Here is a 17,106-nt window from a genome sequence, read left to right on the forward strand (position 1 = left end):
CCATGTCAGGCTCACTGCATAGAGCCTGCTTCTCCCTCTGCCTGTGTCTCTGCTTCTCTCTCTCTCTCTGTCTCTCTCTCTCTCTGTCTCAGGAATAAATAAATAAAATATTAAAAATTTTTGTTAAATCTTTTCAAACCAATTTTTGGCTTTGCTAAGTTTTTCTATTGTTTGTTTTCTATTTCATTGATTTCTACTCAATTATTTAATTCATATTACTTACTTTGGGTTTATTTTGCTCTTTTTCTAGCTTCTTAAGGTGAAAACTTAGACCATTGATTTTTTTTTTATATATATATATATACTTTTCTAAGAGAAACTTTTAAAGCCCTAAATTTCCCTCTAGGTGTCACTTAACTGTATTGCACAAATTTTAAAATATTTTTGTTTTCATTTTCATTATTCTCATGATTTCTTCTTTGATTTGTGTTATTTAAAACTATGTTATATAATTTCTAAAATATTTTGATTTTCTGTATGTCTTATTGAAATATAATTACATTGTGATCAGAATATGTATTTTATAGGATTTCAGAATTTGAAATTTATAGAGACTTCTTTTATGTCCTAAGCCATTTTTCTATTCTGGACAATGTTCCACCTGCACTTGAAGACAATGCATATTCTGCATATACTGAGTGCATTGTTCTAAGATGTCTTTTAGTAACAGTGTTGCTGTAATTATCTGTATTTTTACTGATGTATGTCTCTACTTCGTTTTTAATCAATTACTGAGGAGGAATTATACAGTTAAAATCAAACTGTAATTGTGGGAGTTCTAACAGTATTTGCTTCCTGTCTTGAAACTCTTTTGTAGCAGATTAGTTGCATTCACAGTGGGAATATTATGCTTTCTGATAGATTGACCCTCTGTGTTTACAAGATTTCCCATTTCTTCTCTTGTAATATATCTCATCTTGAAGTATATTTTGTCTGATACTAATATAGCCACACCAACTTTTTTTGTGATTATTGTATACATGGAGTGTACTTTATATTTCCTTTTAATTCCAACATATCTATGACTCTATGTATAGTGTGTCTCCCATAGTTAGGTTATAGTTAGATCTTTTCTTTAATCAAACATGCAATCTCTACTTTTTAACAGTTCTTTTTTTTTTTTAATTTTCTTTATTTATTTATGATAGTCACACAGAGAGAGAGAGAGAGGCAGAGACACAGGCAGAGGGAGAAGCAGGCTCCATGCACCGGGAGCCCGACGTGGGATTCGATCCCGGGTCTCCAGGATCGCGCCCTGGGCCAAAGGCAGGCGCCAAACCGCTGCACCACCCAGGGATCCCAATCTCTACTTTTTAAATTGAGAATTGAGTCTATTTGCATTTAATTATTGATGTATTTAGATACAAGCCTTCAGTTTGCTATGTGTTTTCTGTTTTTCTCATTTTCCCCCTCTACTCTTTGTTTTCTGCCTTCTTTTGGTTAGTGATTCTTCATGTGCTATAAAATGTAAGAACCTACAAAAGTACAATTTCATTCACCCCTATTCCCCTTTTGTGCTATTGCATCATACACTTACTTCAACATAACTTCTATATTCCACAGCTTAGTGTTGTTTCTTTTGTTTTAAATTAATATTTATCTTAAAAGTACTTAAGAGTGGAAAATAAATAGCATTTTATGTGTACGTACATATTGCCCATTTCTAGTTCTCTTTACTACTTCTTTTTTGTAGATGGAAGTTTCTTTGTGGCAACATTTCCCTTGAGCCTGAAGAGGTTTTTTGTTTTAATAGCATTTCTTCCTGTGGAAGTCAGCTGACTGTAGGTTCTCTCATATATCTTTATCTCACCCTCATTTCTGGAAGGCAGCTATGCTCACCACTGTACTACCAGTGCACTGTCTTACCCACATTTTTTGATGGATACTTTTGATAGGTTCAGAATTTTCAAATGAAAGGGGTTTTTTTTTGGTTTTACCACTTTGAAGATGTTCATTTATCACCTGGCCTCCATTATTTCTGAGAAGACGTTAAATGGCATTATTTTCTTTATTCCATGGTGTATTTTTTTTTACCCCATTGTCATCTCTTCTCCTTTTGAGACTCTAATGACATTTATAACACACCCATTTCCTGTCACCCTACAGGTCACAGAGGCTCTGTTCCTATTTTTTAGCCCTTTATTTTCTCTGTAGTCCATCTGCATTATTTCTTTTGTAATGTATCTTTAAATTTACAGACTCTTTTTCTGCAGTTTCCATGATGCAGTTATGTAGTGAATTTTTCATTTGAGATATGGCTTTCTGTTCTAGAATGTCCAGTTGGCTTATTTTTTATAGTTTGGAGTCTTTCTGCCAAGATTCCTCATTTTTTCATTCATTGTGTCCTTCTTTTCCTTCGTATAGTTGAACGTACTTATCATAGCTGTCTTGAGGTCTAAACCTTTGGGTCTTTTCAGGGTCTTTTCCCTTTCTTTTTTATAAGATTATTTATTCATGAGAGACAGAGACAGAGAGAGAGAGGCAGAGACAGACACAGGCAGAGGGAGAAGCAGGCTCTCTGCAGGGAGTCTGATGTGGGACTTGATCCTGGAACCCCAGGATCACACCCTGAGCAGAAAGCAGATGCTCAGCCGCTGAACCACCCAGGCGTCCCTTCAGGGTCTTTTCTATCGATTCCTTTTTTCCTTGGATGTCGGTTGGTTTTTCCTGTTTTACATGTCTGTTAATTTTTTTTATTATGGTATGCAGAATGTTGTGACTGATTAGTTGTAGGGAGTCTGGGTTTTTATCTTCTTTCTTGAGTGTTGTTGCAGCAGGCAGTTGAATTACTGGTAGATTTTTATACTGTTAGCCTTGTTTGTATTCTGGGTGAGTGTAAATCTGTTTTGGTTTAGGGTGCAGCCCTTCCTCTAGGGTATGATTCCTACATTCTATGCATTCATATTTTTTTTAACAACACAGAAATGAAACATCTATATTGAAAAATAATATATAGAAATTATTTATTTGGGGATTGCAGGTTGTTTTCGTAGCCTCACTGTGATAGTGTTTCCAGAAAAAAAATTGTTTTATACTGTCTTGTATGATATTTTTCCAGTATATCAGCTGTTTCTCATCACCTATTAAAAAATACTGTTTCCAAGGTCTTTTTTATGTGCTTGATACCACATATATGTCTTAACATGTGGTAGAAATAAAAGATACGTGGTATTTTTTTTTTTTTACTGTTCTTCATCCTTATCATCCACCATGTTACAATATATATGAGGAATTAATTAGGCACTACACTTATAAACGAAGTCTAGCTCATTTAAAGGATGTTATATTTTTTCATCTTTCTATAGTTTGTTTTTTAATTTGTTTTGACATGGAATGCTGTTTTTGTTAAGATGACTTCCCCTTTTCTTTCTTTGTTTTATTTTTAAGGGGGGGAAGGAGAGAATCTTAAGCAGGCTCTATGCCCAGCACGGAGCCAACACGGGGCTTGAGATCAGGATCTGAGCTGAAGTCAAGAGTCGGACACTTAAGCAACTGAGACCCTCATTTTCCTTTTTCATATTCATATTGATATATTCACACTAAGTTTTATTCTAGTATTTCTCTGTACCTCTTCTCTTATTACTTTCCTGTACTTGTATGGAATGGCTTCTCTTAAATCCAGATTTATTGACTATAGACAAGTGCACTGTCTTCTAGCATGGTTTGGTTTCTGCACATTTTATTAAAATAAGTGTTATTTTATTTCAAATTACTTTTTTCTTCTATATATTAGAGTTAAGGAATATATATTCTATATATGCATACATGCAGTATATGCAGATTATATTAGTTTACATTTCTTTCAGGATAGGAATAAGGGCACTAAAAATACTATAAAAGGTAGGCATTGGCCTGGTAATGTTAACTATTGTTTTTAAACATATCAAAACTTATTTATTTTACCATCTGAATCTGATCAACCCAATGTCTGAAGTCCTTGGGTTTGGATTCTACAGTCTGTAGTTCATGGTGCCCTATTTTCCTTTTATGATTTTTTTTTTAACCAGTCCTATTTCTTGGACTTTTATCCATAAGAATTCTTTCACTCCTGGCTTGAAAGGTGCATTTTTTTCCAGAAGATTTTTGTCTTTGCTTTCTCACGTGCCTGGAGGCACTGAACCAACTGGGAACCATTTTGTAATGAATTCTCAGTGTGTGCCATATGCCCACTTGAGCTGGAACACCATACACAGCCTGAATTATAGTTATCAGTTCTCAGGGGAGATTTGTTTTCTCTTCCTCCCAACATCATGTTGAGGGTAGAAAAGTTTCCATGCCATCTCTCTCTTCTGGGCAAGTTTATTTTCATTTATCTTTATACTGGGTGTAGTTTTTGGGGGTTCCAGCTCTGTGGGACAGGATCTCCAATAAGACTCCCAACTTCCAGACAGGTCCTGGTCTTTGTTTTCTGACCCCTCTGCTCCCTCTGACCGCCCCCCCTTACAAGGTCAAAGCTTAAGGTTGGCAATGTTCTCTAGTGCCTCCAGGGTGAGAGTCTGTTTCAATGCTCTACTTACTGCCCTACTTTCCCGCTTTCACTTCCTTTTTTACTTCTAAAGATTCCTTACTTTCTTTCTTACCTGATCAGTAGTGCATTTCAAAAGATGTTTTAAAAATATTTTATCTAGTGTTTTTAGTTGTTTTCAGTGATATGGTCAGAGTAATTTTATATGCTATTTTGAAAGGCATTGATTTTTGTGTATGTGATTGATTATTTAAATTTCTTTAATTTTTGCTAGTGTATTTAAAAGTATTTGTCATTTTTCTCTCTATATTTGTGAATTTCCTGTTTGTTTCTTTTGAATGTTTTTCTATTGGACTCTGGTGATTTTTAAAAGAATATATAATGTGCAGCTTTGGAAAGAGCTTTCTGAGGAAGTGAACCCCTCAGAAGACCTATTTCCTAAGATGTGCATGTTGGACTTTGAGGAAGTTAAGTTTAGTACTGGCACTGCAGTTCAATTATAGTTCCTTAATTCTTTTGTATTCATTGTGTGTTTCCTCTTTTGTATTTACATTGTGTGTACCTGAGGCTTCTTACTACCTCCGGCTTGTAAAATAATCCATCAACCTATTTTAATACCTCATCTTATTTGATCACTATTGGCTATTTTCTCCAATACAAAACTGCATGTTCTTTTTTAACTAGGGAAATGTCTCTTTTCTTGCCTTCTTACTGCTACCCTAATTCCTTCTTAAATGCCTAACTGGTTCTTCCACTTGAACATTATTAAATAAAAGAATTTCTGACAACTTTTTTTTATATAAATTTTTATTTATTTATGATAGTCACAGAGAGAGAGAGAGAGAGAGAGAGAGAGAGGCAGAGACACAGGCAGAGGGAGAAGCAGGCTCCATGCACCGGGAGCCCAACTTGGGATTTGATCCCGGGTCTCCAGGATCGCGCCCTGGGCCAAAGGCAGGCGCCAAACCGCTGCGCCACCCAGGGATCCCAATTTCTGACAACTTTGTCTGTAGTCCCTTTCTCACTCTTCACACTTTGCTGGTTGACCTTCGTCCCATGGCTTTAACTCCTGTCTCTCCATTCAGTGATGTCTCCCAAATCTGTGACTTCAAGTTTCAGACTAGTGTCTCCAGATATGAGGATCAGCATACAGTTAACTAACTTCTACTTCTCCCATTACAACTGCTTTGAAAGCTCCTTAAATAGTGACTCCTCGAATTTAGTTGAAAAGTCCAAAAGACTTGTCAAAAGATGACTAGGTAAAAGGAAATTGAGCTGACTTTGGTACCTTTTGCCCAGGAGATGTGGCTTCTACCATAGGTTTACATGACAGCTCAGTGAGTACATGTTACTCTGTAATATTGACTAAAGTCCATGACCGTAATACTCAGTACAAAAAGTATGCTGGGTGGAAATTCCTATTTTTATTTTTATTTTTGACATTAGTCACTCAGCACCTCTCTCACTTTAATGATCCTGCCCTTTTGGTACTAAATACTCACCTTTTCACCCTTAGGTTCTGACAGTTCATAATAGTTTTCCTTTTCACTGTTTTTAAAAAGTAATGCAGGGTGGCTGATTTTATAAATTTTTGTTTCATTTACATTAACTGAAATAACACTAGTGTGGACATCACTGGTTGGTGATTAGAGTGGGTCAAATGGGCTGGTAGATATACCTGAAGTATCAGTCTTTGGCATAATATAAAGCCAGGAGACTGGGGATCTATCCTCAAGTGGACAAGAAGTTTGAGGAAATTGTTTTTTGATTTAAGATAGTAGTTGACCTAAGAGTAAGCTTTATGATTCCATTTTGCTTTTAAAAGACAAAAAACAGTGAAGATTTAAAAAATATCTTTTCTTTGAGCCACCCAGGTAACTTAACAGCAAACACTGTGAATGCAGTGATGAATGATGGAATTCATAGGAAAATCAACCAATATTGGAAGAGATCTGGAAGCTAGGAGTCAAAATGACCTCAAAGAGATGAATTGAGTTTGAGATTACAGGAAGACATCAAAGTGGGAATAATTTGTTAAGGGATGAATTGAGTTTGAGATTACAGGAAGACATCAAAGTGGGAATAATTTGTTAAGGGAAATGGATCAATTTTTTGAAGGAGAGATAATAGACAAGCATAAATGTAGATCTTGACTCCCGAAAGGTCCTGAATATAAGATAGGAAAATAGTATCAAAAAGCTAAGGGGAAAAAACCCAATAAAATAATATCCTGAATCCAGATGAAAGAATAGCTTATAGAATATAGGAATAGTGAGCAAATTCCCCATACATAAAACTGTTTGATAAACAGGGTAATGTCTTTATCATTTTCTTTATCTATAAAATATTCTGACAGTTTATGAAAACAAAGTTTTTCTGAAATTTGAGTTTTAGGGCTTCCAAAATATAAATAAAAAATAACGAACATTATAACGGTGACCTACATACAGTAAATGTGTGGCATCTGCAACAAAGTAAATGATTTACTAGTATTTCATAAAAGTACAAGAGTATGAGATGGTAATGAAAATCACAGTGAAATAAGGATTGTTAAATGCAAATTAATTGCAGAGCATATATAATATGCAGAATCTCAAGTGAAAAATACTTTAAGCTTTTTCTGTTACTTATTTTTGCTCTTTCTGCCACCCCACCCCCAATTCATGAAAACTTCAACTCTTATACCATTAATTACCTTATTATGAGTGGGGTGATAGTGCTTTGGGAGTATAATATCCAAGATTAGGGAAGGGGATTGTACCTACTCTTTGTATAGAACTTTGTAGTGTGCAAAGCATCATAAAATATTTCTCTCATTCGGGGCAGCCCCGGTGGCGCAGCGGTTTAGCGCCGCCTGCAGCCCGGGGTGTGATCCTGGAGACCTGGGATCGAGTCCCACGTCGGGCTCCCTGCATGGAGCCTGCTTCTCCCTCTGCCTGTGTCTCTGCCTCTCTCGCTCTCTCTAAATAAATAAATAAATAAATAAATCTTTAAAAAAATATATTTCTCTCATTCAAGACCAAAAGCAACCATGCGAAGTAAGTGGGAATTATTATCATCTTTAAAAAAGGATTCCTAGATGATGAAACTTATTTACAGAGGAGGAAACCCTGAGAGATTAAGTGATTTATCATGAATCACTGGAGTTTGTAGGCTGAAATCTTGGGCTCTCCGTTATTAGATTTGTAATCATGAGCAATGTATGTATCAACTTCGAAACTCAGTTTTTTCAGCTATAAGATGAAAGATTTTTAAGGTAGTAAATAATAAATAATATTTAATATTCTGCTCAGTAATCTTAATTTCCTTTTTATTTTCCAAGATACCCAATTTGCTTTCCTAAATATATCCTCTGGTTTTCCACTTCTGTCTTCTTATTCATGCCATATATTCTGGCATCTGTTTCTTCCATCTATATAAACCTCATTTATTTTTTTAAAGATTTATATATTTCATTTAGAGAGAGAAAGAGAGGGAGTGCAGGGTGGGCAAGGGCAGAGGGAGAGGGAGAGAGAGAATCTCAAGCAGACTCTTTGTTGAATGTGGAGCCCAACACAGGGTTCAGTCCTCCCAATCCTGAGATCTAAACCAAAATCGAGTCAGATGCTCATCCAGCCACACAGGCACCCTAAACCTCACTCATTTTTAATAAATTTTACCTAACTTGTTGTAGCCACGCCAGTTCCTCTACAAAACCATTCCTCTTCCCGACAACTCTGGTTAGGTCTTCTCTTGAAAAGGTGTAACACTTTGTTTTACAGCATTTATCAAATTCTACATGTTATTAGCCACCAGTACACCAGGAAGAATAGTCTTTATCATTTACCATCTGAGTCCAAGAAACCCTTTTTAAACACATTTTGAAAGTCATTTTACGAATAATTTACAGATAAAAAAATAAAAGGATGTTGTAAAAAAAATAGCTATATTGGAAATTGATGAGAATGTGTTAACCAAAAAAACTTAATTTCATATTTTTCTGGTGTGAAGACATACATATCCAAAATGGGCAATATCCTTTAAATGCAAGTAATTGCTCATGAATGAGCCTGGAACATACTCATAAATATCTTTCCAGATTTGAAGTATATTTCTAAGAGATTCCAGCTTTTTATTACCTCTGGTTTTTATACTTTTTTTTTAAGATTTTATTTTTTTATTAATGAGAGACACACACAGAGAGAGAGAGAGAGAGAGAGAGAGAGAGAGAGAGAGGCAGAAACACAGGCAGAGGGAGAAGCAGGCTCCATGCAGGAAGCCCCATGTGGTACTCGATCCCGGGTCTCAGGATCAAGCCCTGGGCTGAAGGCGGCGCTAAACCGCTGAGCCTCCTGGGATCCCCAGGTTCTTATTCTTTTATCCTTAAAATTCAGTGCTTTGAAAAGTTTCATGGCTCATCGTTTTGTTGAAGAGAGGATGGTCGATTTCTTCAGTCTGTAATAGCAAAGTATCTTCATAATATTGATTAGAATGATCAATTCAGTGAACTTTTTCCTTTCTATCTATGCTATTTATCTCCTTTCAGTAATGCCTTCAGCATTTGCCCACTTATGAACCATAGCAAGTAAATTTCCTAGTACAAACTTGATAAAAGGAAAGAATACATGTCTTTTTTTTTTAAAGAATTTATTTATTTATTTATTCATGAGAGACACACAGAGAGGGGGGGTGAGGGGGCAGAGACACAGGCAGAGGGAGAAGCAGGCTCCACACAGGGAGCCCGACGTGGGACTTGATCCCGTGTCTCTAGGATCAGGCCCTGGGCCAAAGGCGGAACTAAACCGCTGAACCACCGGGGCTGTCCAGAATACATGTATTTTTAGCAAAAATTTCTGGTCAAAATATTGCATGATGATATCCTCCTCCCTGAGAATGACTAACTGGATAACAAATCTCATTGTTGTCCATAGAAATATATTGTTTACTCATCTGTTCTTCAATTTGAGGAGACATATTTAGGATATTATCTTCTATAATGACTCATAATCTGAGATTTAGTTTATACACTTACTTCTACCATCATCATTAGCCTGAAGTACTATTGTCTGTCCTTTCTGTATTTGTGTTCTTGTCTAGCAATTGCAAAACCTCTTCTGTCAGTTTTCTTGTCTTTGCCGTTATGGACAGGAAATGAAAACTTCTAAAATCTCAGCGATGTTTAATGGAAGGTTAAAAAGAAAAACACTACAAAATTTTTTTTAGGACTACCAAAAATTTTGTCTCCTGAGTTTGGGCAACGAAATAAAGAAAGCTGAAGAATGGTGCAATAGTGATGACTTATTTCACTATTTTATCACCCCTCTAGATGATTAAATTATCTAAAAAAATTTTTTGGGTGCAAACCTTATGTTCAAAATGGTTCTTTCCCAGTTATCAGAAAATATTTAATGGTATAATTAATAGAATATTATGGAGGCAGTGCGGATCAGTTAAATTGATTTAGTCCTCTGCCCACGGTTTCAGACTCCAGGATTACATGAGGCAGTTGAGTGATGATTTAGATAATCTTGATTCCAGATGACCATGTGGTGTAACTGATATTAGGGTTATGAAATTAGAGAAGATTGAGGCCATTGAGTGTAGGTATTGGAAATCCCTCCCCCCCTTTTTTTAAATTACCTGAGTTCCTTCTGGTCTCATTTGCCTCTCCTCTGAGCTTGGATCACTCATTTCAATAATGCTTTTATGACTGAACTAAGTCCCCCTCACCCTCCTGTCTTTTCCTAATATCCACCTTGCCAACAGCAAGTCTAGATAAACTTGGGGCTCTTCTGCCTCCCATGTCCTGCTCATTACTATGCTGGGGAATATTTCTTGAAGAAAGTTATAAAACCAGGCTGAGTTGCTCATTATAAGAGTGGAGTGATACCAGGATCATTAGGAGAGATTCAGGGGAATTCAAATCCTAACACTGTCTTCCAAATGAGATGGAAAATTAATATTAAAAAGAAGAGCCAAAGATTCCTGACCTTTGTTTTAGTGTTTTCCACCATAGTGAGTTGAAAAGGTGGCAAGCTGAGGGGAAAATTCAATAAAATATGAGATAAAAGAAGCCATTAAGGTGTCATGAAGGCCTGTATGGGAAATATCCCCCCCCCCCACCGGCTTTACTGCAGTCTGATTGACAGATAAAATTATAAAATATTTACAGTGTACATTGTGATGGCGTGATATATATGTATACATTGCAAAAGGATTCCATCTACCTAGTTAACTAGTTAACTAACACATTCCTCACCACACCCCCCCGCCTTTCTTTTTGGCAAGAACATTTAAGTTCCACTTTTGTAGGAAATTTCAATTATACAATACAGTGTTATCAACTATAGTCACCATGTTATACGTGAGATCCTCAGACCTTGTTCATCTTATAGCTGAAAATTCGGATACTTTTATTGACCTCTCCCCACTTCTCCCTGCCCCCAAGCCCAAGAACTAACTACTTTTCTATTCTGTTTCTATGACCTTGACTTTTTTTTTTAGATTCCACATATGTAAGATGATACAGTATTTGTCTTTCTGCATCTGACTTATTTCATTCAGCATAATGCCTTCAAGATCCATCCATGTAGTCACAAATGGCAGGATTTCCATTATTGTGGCTGAATAATATTCTATTATGTGTATGTATACCACATTTTCTTTATCCATTCAATCGTCAGTGGACTTTTAGGTCGTTCCTATGTCTTGGCTACTGTGAATAATGCTTCAGTGAGCATAGGGGTGCAAATATCTCTTTGAGATAGTGATTTCACTTCAGTTAGATATATACCCAGAAGTGGAATTGCTGGATCATATGGTATTCCTATTTTTAATTCTTTTAGAAGCCTCCATACTATTTTCCACAGTGGCGGCACCATTCACAGTCCCACCAGCACTGGCATTCCTTTTTTCCACATCCTTGCTAATCCTTGCAATCCCTTGTCTTTTTGATACAGCTGTTTTAACAAGTATGAGGCAATATCTCACTGTGGTTTTGATTTGCATTTCCCTGATACTTAGTGATGTTGAGCACCTTTTCCGGTACCTGTTGGCCCTCTACGTGTCTTCTTTGGAAAAATTTAAATATTTGTTTTAAGTTCCTTTTCAGTGAAGTTGGAAGTAATTTACAGGATTATGAAAGAGCAAAATGTTTCAAGATATAGGAAAAATGAGATCACTTACTAAACACAAAAACTAATACTGGGTTCAGTAACCCTGGGGATTAAAGTTAGTTGTGCGTTGATTTTATCTCTTTTCTAGATTCTAGGTACTTAGGGAGCAAGATCATAATGTTGTCATAATGATCTTTGCATCTCAAACAGTGGCTTCTGTGGTTGGATATTCACTGTATGAGAATTAAAGGATAATTTTTTAAAAACGGTAACATCATGGCTCTCTGATACTGATATACAATGAGCAAGTGTTAAAGATTTTCTTTAATTCGGTTAAATGAGGAAAACAGGCAGCTGTAATAACCTGTTTAAAGGACAACCCAAAGAATAGACACATTTGTAGATTAGGAATATTGAAATGAATATCCAGTGGGGACAAACCATGCTTCTCAAGGTAGGAAAGGGAAGTCCGTTGAATCTGACAGGACAGAATTGGACTCTGTGGGCAAGAAGAACTTTGCTATCAGTTATTGGCAATTTAAAGAGCTGTAAAATTACTCTCCTAAATCAGAATCAGATAATCCATAAATGTGAGCTGTAGATCTAGACAATGCAGCTTTCCATTAAAGCACAGCTTTTCCCCGATACGTGTTACAAAAATAACACTTCTAAAGAGAACTTCACATTCAGCGTGGTAAATAAATAGCACTTTGCCATTTGCAGCTATATTTTTAAATTTTTACTACTTTTCTGAAACACATACATTTTTTTAAAGTAAAAAGTTTACTTTTCAAACAAGTTTACCTCCTTTCCCCACATCTGCCGTATTTTCCAAGATTTTTACTCAGTGGCTTAGTTTCTTTTGTCTCACTAAAGGAGTAAACCAAATTCTTCATGTAAACTTCTACCAGCCAAATTCAGAGGATGACCAGAGGAGATGAAAATTCCATTGCTCAGATACTCAAGAGCTTGTCTTTAAGACAAGGCACTTTTTGGCTTATAGAGGATGCACAGACAAATCTGTTCATGTGTAGAATCTAGCCCTAATGTTTAGCACTTTTTAAGAGTATTTAGACATGTATAAACAATCCTGGCTCTGACCAGAGACCTGTCTACTTTTTTCATGCCTGCTTTCAGCTTTTACCTCCATCCTTGTCTTGACAGCCATTTCTTTTATAACTGTGCCCATGTGTTCACAGGGTCACAGCCTTAAAGTGTTCATATAGGGAAACAAGATTCCCTACGGGATCAGTGACCAGAGAAAAGATCTGCAGGGATGCCTTAGCAGCTTGACCATCAAGCTTTAGTCATATAAACAGCTGGGGAACATGAAGAGCAGCTGCAGCCAGTAAGGAGGGAGAAAAGAAGTAGCCATGAAGCCAGGAATACCTTACATGACTTTACCTTAAGCTTCACTTTTCAAGATCAGACTTAACACAGAGAGGACATAATGTCACCATTTATGGAGGTCATCTAGACATACTAGCAATTTCCTGCATTCAGTTTGCACCTACTCAGCAACATGGGAACAGTTTCAGCACTGCTGATTCTTGGCAAAAGACAACAGGTAGTCACAGAAAGACCAGTTGGGCTAGAAGGGGATGGACTTCATCATTGTCTTCAGCACTCGCTGGTGCTGGAACAGAAGATCAAATTTATTGGTCATTAGGAGGCTTTCATCGGTGATTTCAGCAGAATAGTTTTAACTCCTGATTCCTGAGTAGCCATAGAGATGGGGATGGTTTGGCACGGTCTTCTTTTGCCTCCTGCACATAAATTAATCCTGAGGGTACATTTTGGATAGATCGTACCAAGCAGCATACTCTAGAACAACAGGCCCTCTATAAATATGTTTAATGCTACCCAAGTAAACAGTGTCAAAATGGAAAGCTTACACATAGTTCTTACTAATTCAGTAACATAGCAGTAATTCAGTGTTAATTTAGTAATACAACAGTTGGAAGGTGTTTAAACCCTCCATCTTCATAGAAAGTCAAGTACTACCAACATTCACACTTGCACCAAAGGTAACTCAGTCATGGTAACTTCAAAGTTTCAATAACCCATTTGGCTAAATAATAGCTCACTTGGCTAAAATCTTCTAATCTAGCCCTCCTGTTGCCTCCAGTTTGTAAACAGCATAAATCTGGAACTTTTATCTAACCTTCTCCTGTGCAAGTCACCTAGTTTTGCCACTCAAATGGATTCTTGATCTCTGTACGTCTTTCTCTCCTTTGAAATTTCTCATGCTGTCTCTCCCTTCTATGTTTTAAACAGCAAGGTGTAATAAAATATGAGCCAGTCACTTTTATTCTATAATCTTTGTTTATATACCTAGCGTGTTTTTTCGTGTATTTGAATTCTTTCATATATTATTTTGACATTTACATCCATTTCTCTAGATGCCAAATAATTCCTGCACACATCAAGTAATCGTGATGAAACTACTCTTTTAAAACTGCTTGTGCTATAATAGTGTAAAAAAAAAAAATTCAACATACACCTAAGGAGAAAGGTACCACTATAGAATGACTTGTAAAATAACATAAAGATAAAGCTGGTTTACAGAGCCAAAGGAAAAAAAATCATATGATGACCAAGAAAGAAAAAAACAATTTATAAAAGTTGACACTAAAGCAGTAGTGGAATTGTATTTCTTCAGGTTGAACCAGTGCTTATTTACAGCAGATGTCACACCTCTGACACTGGCGATGTGAAATGGTCTAGTGAAAAGCAAGCAGCCCTGGGGGCTTTAAATTTTCAGCAAATCTGCTGTAATGGATAAATGAACTAACATTTTCAGGTTGCATATTATAATCTGATTTTCCCATCTAAGCCAACACCCACTTACAACCATTTCTAGTTAAATATTGAATGTCTTTCCTTTGCTTTATATTTGATACCAGCAGTAACCTAAAAATACTCTATACCTAATGGTCACTGTAACCAAATATGGTAGATAAACTGAATGTGGTTCCAAGAAGGATAAATCTAAATTCCTCAGTTTGGATAGAACTGCCGTGGTGCACGTGTGTGTGTGTGTGTGTGCACACATGTGGGGGGGTTCTGAGCTGGACACTCCTTCTTAGCTGTGTGGGATCATAAAAGCATTGCTGGGAGAATATTCATTTCACTGCATGTGAGATTGGGTCCTTTTTCATAACAAACTGCTTTTACTTCCAAGACATGGGAAAGCATTAAGTTATCTGTGTTTAAGTACATTTTTCGTCTTGTTTTTTTTCAACTGTTCCATTAGCCAGAACAGATTACCTGTCTGGAATGTTGCTTGTTACCTACAAGAGAGATAACATTTGTATTTCAAATACAGATTTAACTTAGGACCTAGAATTCATTATTATGCTCCTTCTCAAGCTGTGGTACAAAGTAGCAGACCCAGAACAAATGATTATTGTTCTGTGGGATTGCACAGAATCTACCAAGTACTTCTACACATAATGGAATGAAATACCAAAATGTCTGGCTTATAATTATACCTGATTGAAGTGCCCTTACATGAAAAAGGCTCCCTTTGTCCCTATTTCTCCAAACGATTTCTCTCCCCTTCCATGTCCTCTTCTCTTTGAAAACTGTTATGTGTTCCATCCGTACTTTGCTTGAAACCCCGTGCTGCCATTCATCACATACCTGCCCCCTGCATTTTCCATCTTACCATTTTGTTTTCATAAGATGATGAAAGGTTTGCAAATAGAGCTATTACTAAATTTTAGCTGGTTTTCAAGATACTTTGGTGCATTTTCAGCTGATAATTTCCTCCCTGCACATAGTAGATATTCTTAAGTGCTTTTTTGTCTTTCATTTCAATTTATGAAAATGGCTACATGGGTATTTAAAAGCAGTTGAATTCACTAATAGGCAAGCTGTCTAGAAAATTCCCCTCATAGAAACAGATGATAAAAGAGGATAGAACAGTAATTGCTAAGTACAAAATACCCTCTGAATTTAGCGCATACCCCACATCAGTTTTATTAAGTAGCCTGAAAACTAAGGTTTGGAGATGATTTATTTCCACTGTCAACAGTTTTTTTTTTTTTAAGTTTATTTATTTTTTGTAGTGATCCTTAAACCCAAGGTGGAGCTTGAACTTACAACTTTTAGATCAAGAGTCACATGCTCTTCTGACTGAGCCAGCCAGATACCCCTCCATTGCCAGCAATTCTAGAATTTAGAATTCACATTCGTTGTATGCCACAACAGACTGACCCTCATGCTGAACTAGAACTAGGCAGTACAGAGTCATCCACATCTCTGCCATTTATTATGCACCAGAAAGAACTGAATGGCAATTATACTCACTAAATTTTGTTTTAAAAAAAAAAATACTGAAGAGCTACCCTTAGGGTGGTCTAACTAAGCCAGTTTTCTTTCAACCATCTATCCTGTACTTTCTTTTTCTCTAAGTATAGAAGACCCAGTGAACAGTAGTTACTTTATCAGTGACACTCTTTCAGATGAAATACAGTTTAAATATTAGAGTTTCTTAAAGTGTCATGGCTAATAGATTTTTATAAAAAGCAGAGATCTTGTTACATTCACAAGGAAGTAATTTTTATGTAATAGCCAACAGAAGTTGGTCATTAGAAATGTTTGCAGGAGTCTGTCTATACAGGGGGATCCCTGGGTGGCTCAGCGGTGTAGCGTGATCCTGGAGTACCGGGATCCAGTCCCACATCATGCTCCCTGCATGGAGCCTGCTTCTCCCTCTGCCTGTGTCTCTGGCTCTCTCTCTCTCTCTGTGTCTCTCATGAATAAAAAAATAAAATCTTTTTTTTTTTTAAAGGAGTCTTTCTATACAAAATTTATATGCTTTTGAGAATTATTTTAGATGCAGGCAACAGAAGATAGAGACTTAAGTTACTATGGAAAATCAATAATTATGAATTGGTAATGATGGTGAAGTTAAGAGAATGAATTGAACCTCTTATTATTATTTCTATTATTATTATTATTATTTTTTAAAGATTTTATTTATTTTTTCATGAGAGACACACAGAGAGAGAGAGGCAGAGACACAGTCAGGAGGAGAAGCAGGCTCCACACAGGGAGCCTGACGTGGGACTGGATCCTGGGTCTCCAGGATCACGCCCTGGGCTGCAGGCGGCGCTAAACCGCTGAGCCACCCGGGCTGCCCTCTATTATTATTTTAATTCTGTTAATGGTATGTTCAGCCCTACTCTGTATAGCTCATTTTATTTTTAGCATGAGTTAAGGTAACTTGAGATGCTGGCTTCTATATTTCAAAAGATACAAATACAGATTTTTTTGGTGTTAGTGTATTTGTTCCAAATTAAACTTTTTTAAAGTTACAAATCACTGCTAGCCAGGTGTTTTTATTTATTTATTTTTTTTTTAGCCAGGTGTTTTTAAAAACTCAATGTTCTTACCACGGTACTGAAGAAATATATATATAAATTAATCTTACTAAAATATTTTATTGCTTAGTTGGCTTACAGTCTTAGGAGTTAATATAAGTCTGAAATACAAGAAACAGATTCATGTGAAGAATAGGTTGCTTTGATAGAGATCAGA

At 36.4% G+C, this 17,106-nt stretch overlaps 1 protein-coding gene across 2 annotated transcripts in view; it reads left to right on the plus strand.

Annotated features, from left to right (window-relative positions):
• Nucleotides 1-17,106, plus strand: part of LIN28B (lin-28 homolog B) — a 123,712-nt gene that overhangs the window by 101,542 nt on the left and 5,064 nt on the right. The window lies entirely within an intron of this gene.

The sequence above is a fragment of the Nyctereutes procyonoides genome, unplaced genomic scaffold (genome assembly GCF_905146905.1).
Source record: "Nyctereutes procyonoides isolate TBG_1078 unplaced genomic scaffold, NYPRO_anot_genome, whole genome shotgun sequence".
Taxonomy (NCBI): domain Eukaryota; kingdom Metazoa; phylum Chordata; class Mammalia; order Carnivora; family Canidae; genus Nyctereutes; species Nyctereutes procyonoides.